The sequence below is a fragment of the Salmo trutta genome, chromosome 14 (genome assembly GCF_901001165.1).
Source record: "Salmo trutta chromosome 14, fSalTru1.1, whole genome shotgun sequence".
Classification (NCBI taxonomy): domain Eukaryota; kingdom Metazoa; phylum Chordata; class Actinopteri; order Salmoniformes; family Salmonidae; genus Salmo; species Salmo trutta.
This window is the reverse complement of record NC_042970.1, coordinates 28,899,826-28,904,824: the sequence shown is the minus strand read 5'-3', so window position 1 is coordinate 28,904,824 and position 4,999 is coordinate 28,899,826.

Genomic DNA, 4,999 nt, shown 5'->3' with positions numbered 1-4,999 from the left:
TATATGGGCATGACAATGTGTAGGCTTACTCATTTATGGAGATTCCAGCTTGCCATATTAACAGAACTTTCTTTTTATGCCAACCTATTAGTGCTGAGCGATTAGTGCTTTTTTGATTTATGTGGGTTATGTGGGTTGAACGCTGTAATAACACAGAATAAAACCATTAATAAAAGTCTTATGATGGTAGTGACTGCCCATTACTGCCCATTACTGCCGTTACTGCTTATTAACCATTATTTATTCACATTACTTTACTTTAATACAATATGTCAGTTGTTGTGTATATTTCATTTGTTTCATTTGATGACATTATCACTATAGAGCTGCTGCCTATATGCTGCCTATATCACTATTTTAGCAGTTCTTCAAAGTAAAGTATACTTTTATGACTTCTAAATACCAACTATAAATAACTTAGACCAGGATTCCCCAACTGGTGGCCCTTGGGCTGAATTTGACCCCCGTTTTCTGAAAACTGACCCCCAGTTTTCTGAGCTAAACAAATAATAATAATAATTGTTGGACATAAAAGACATGTGGACTACAGGAAACGGGGCTGTAATGGAAAATACATATTTTTTGGAAATCTGTTCCAAAGTATTCCCACGCATAATACAGTATGTGATCATATACAAATGTAAGCAAGGTTTTAAATGATGATGTTTTAGTCAAATATTATTTATTGTGGTCAATTTTCAGTCTACAAATGATTTGTAATTATTTTCCGGCCACCTGACCATCCGTTTAAGACAAAATCAGCCTGAGGCTGAATGTAGTTGATGATCCCTGACTTGCATCATGTATTTTCAGGTAGAGATACCTCGCAAATCAACTGCTCTCTATCCCTCTCAATTGAGCATTCTTCTGTCTCTTCTCATAGCAGGCGTAAAATAAACACACAGACCGGACAAGTAGGCGCACAATGGATTATGGTCATTGGCTAAACTATGTAGAATATTGGCCTGTTGGAAACTACAACTCCCTACTACATCACACAGTTCTGTCTTGAACTGATTTTTCTCTAGAGGAACTGCGCAATGTGTGCATTGAGCTCACAGAAAAAAATCTGCGAAATGGAATTCAAAAAAATTGAACCAACGTTGGTCAATTAGTTGTTTAAAAAACGAAAAATAGCAGAAATGCTGGTTAGTCGCTAAGAACTACAATCTATATATCAGTGTCCAATCAATGGTACCATTTCTGATGTTTATTTCCAAGTAAACTTTGAATTCACAGTGAAAATATATATACGTAACAGGATTACCTCAACAGCTAGAGGTCATCAATCTTATGACCTCGATAGTGGATGAGTCATTTCCAGCTATGATGTTGCCTCCTTCTTTTCTATATAACACACCCCACCCTTCCTGCTGGAGAGAAACCTATTATAATCAGCTGTGAGAATGTAACGTCATTCCAAATGAATATCCTGGTGTTGGAAAGGGTGAACCATATTGGGAAATTCCCTCAGGTTCAAAGGAAAGTGGGAAGCTGTGTGTTCTGGCATTATTGGGGAGGATATGGCAGGGGATTTAACCTATGCCATCAAATGCTATATGGCATGTCTTTCATCTTGTAGAAAAGGTATCTGGCAGAGGAGTGCTGTGTCTGCGTGTAGGACCTGTTGAGTGCCAGTAGATTTGTCAGTACTTATTTTATATACTGTCCCAAGCCCTCTCTTCTCTGTGCTGCCTGCCTGTCCGCCTGACTGACTTTATAAGGAACTTCCTGTGTGGTGACATCACGCACGCACCAGAGTGAAGAGGGCTGCTTTGTTATGGGAGGGGAAAGGAGAGGGGCGGAGGCATGGGGTAATACTTACCACACAAAGTTCTCCAGTTAATCCTATCCATTCAATTTATCTGTCCAATCTAGTATTTTTTCATTTCATTCTCTTACACAGTAATATGCTTCTTCTCTACACTCTAAAAATGAGGGGTTCGTCAAGGGTTCTTCTAAGATCCTCAAAGTTCTTTGAAGAACCTTAGGGTTCTTGGCACTGAAAATTGTGCCCAAAAGGTTCTTCCAAGAACCCCATAGGAGGTGGGGTTCATCGAGGAACCTCCTTAGTTGGTGGGGGTTCCTGCAGGAACCTAACTGCCCATCTGAAACGTTTGGATTTGAATTGGAAAGGACAGCAGGTGCAGGCACTTAAATGAAAAATGTAAAGGTCTCCTCAATTTAATGTGAGGTTTGTCCCTTTGTATAATCTAAAATGATATTGTTTTATGGTGATACCATCTATCTTTTGATATTTGTGCACATCTTTCTAAAACAGAAAATGGACACAATTCGATGGATATCAATCAACAAAGAGGTAAGAATATGTAGGCTATAAGAATATGTTGAAGGCTAGCTGTATTGGGTGCAGATGACTGAACTGTTCACTTTTTGTGTCTGTGTCTGCTGGTATACAGACAAGGAGGCATACAAAGGTATGTCAATTGGTGTTGGTATGTTATGCAGATCAAATGTACCATCCTCCTCCCTTACTTCTTCAATGAATATCCCATAGGCCTCTACATTATGGACAAGGTATGTGTATGAAAACCATTATCAAAACTTTTTGTTCCATTATCATTTACCACAAAAACCAAGGTATGAATACTGTCGTGTGCATGTTTTGTTAATCATCTGTATAATAAATAAAAAAATGGATTCACATACTTCACCCTCTCTACACCTCTGATCAATATAACAGGAAACCTGTTTGATCACCATGCACTGCTAAATCATTCTGGCTATGGATACGGAGAACATCACCACATTAACAACAACACGCCAGAGGATATACCCATTGGACTTGGGGCTCTGCTGGGAGTTTACCTCATATTTGGATTTTTTTATTCTGCTTTAACACTAAAATCATAAAAAACACTGACATCTAAAATATTGTGTTATTGTTATGCGTATTGTTAATAATAATATTGGGGGGGGTCCATCAAAAGGTTATTAGATGATCCATCAAAAAGGGTTCTTCAAAGAACTTATGGGGGTTCCCCCACAGTTTCAATTAGAAGAACCCCTAAAGGATATTCCATATGAAATCACTGTAAATAGGTAATGCCAACAAAAGCTGTCAAAGTAAACAAAGCAATATATATTTACTGTGCAGACTTGATTTTATGCAGTTACACAGAATTCATATGCAACACAGCTCTCAAGCTCACCTTCATATCCATAAACACCCATGCAGTAATCTGATCTCACAACCCCACCATTCTCCTGCCGGCAACAACTGGCCTAAAGGAATTTAAAAAATGTCCTTGAAATTATAAAGGGGGATTAGAGAGAGCCTGGTCCATCCACGGCTAAATATCTAATGATAAGCCTGTTAAGTCCGGGGGCCAAGGCTGGCTATGGAGATTTACCAAGTCAAGCAATAAGCACACTTTGTTCCCTCCACTCACCTCCAGTTTCTGCCTCTATTTATTTAACAATGCACTTGTTTGTAGACATTGTATGACTGTGTTTGGTTAGCATGCATGGTTGTAGCTGGTTTGTTTAGCCTAGTTACACTATGTGAGTATGTGGACATCTGCTCGTCGAACATCTCATTCCAAAATCATGGGCATTAATATGGAGTTGGTCCCCCCTTTGCTGCTATAACGGCCTCTACTCTTCTGGGAAGGCTTTCAACTAGATGTTGAGACATTGCTGCGGGGACTTGCTTCCATTCAGCCACAAGAGCATTAGTGAGGTCGGGCACTGATGTTGGGCGATTAGGCCTGGCTCTCAGTCGGCGTTCCAATTCATCCCAAAGGTGTTTGATAGGGTTGAGGTCAGGGCTCTATGCAGGCCAGTCAAGTTCTTCCACACCGATCTCAACTAACCATTTCTGTATGGACCTCGCTTTGTGCACGGGGGCATTGTCATGCTGAAACAGGAAAGGGCATTCCCCAAACTGTTGCCACAAAGTTGGAAGCACAGAATCGTCTAGAATGTCATTGTATGCTTTAGTGTTAAGATTTCCCTTCACTGTAACTAAGGGGCCTATTCCGAACCATGAAAAACAGCCCGGGATCATTATTTCTCCTCCACCAAAATGTACATTTGGCACTATGCATTGGGGCAGGTTCTCCTGGCATCCGCCAAACACAGATTCGTCCGTCGGACTGCCAGGTGGTGAAGCGTGATTCATCACTCCAGAAAACGCGTTTCCACTGCTCCAGAGTCCAATGGCGGCGAGCTTTACACCACTCCAGCTGACGCTTGGCATTGCACATGGTGAGGAGGAGGTGAGGGCCCTCGGAGTGTGGTGTCAGGAAAATAACCTCGCACTCAATGTAAACAAAACAAAAGAGATGATCGTGGACTTCAGGAAACAGCAGAGGGAGCAGCCCCCTATCCACATTGACGGGACAGTAGTGGAGAGGGTGGAGAGTTTTAAGTTCCTCGGCGTACACATCACGGACAAACTGAAATGGTCCACCCACACAGACAGCGTAGTGAAGAAGGCGCAGCAGCGCCTCTTCAACCTCAGGAGGCTGAAGAAATTCGGCTTGTCACCAAAAACACTCACAAACTTTTACAGATGTACAATCGAGAGCATCCTGCCGGGCTGTATCCCCGCCTGGTACGGTAGCTGCTCCGCCCATAACCGTAAGGCTCTCCAGAGGGTGGTGCGGTCTGCACAACGCATCACCGGGTGCAAACTACCTGCCCTCCAGGACACCTACACCACCCGATGTCACAGGAAGGCCAAAAAGATCATCAAGGACAGCAACCACCCGAGCCACTGCCTGTTCACCCCGCTAACATCCAGAAGGCGAGGTCAGAACAGGTGCATCAAAGCTGGAACCGACAGACTGAAAAACAGCTTCTATCTCAAGTCCATCAGACTGTTAAACGGCCATCACTAACATTGAGTGGCTGCTGCCAACATACTGACTCAACTCAAGCCACTTTAATAATGGGAAAATTGATGTAATCAATTTATCACTTGCCACTTTATATTATTTATATTAGATAATGTTTACATAACCTACATTATTCA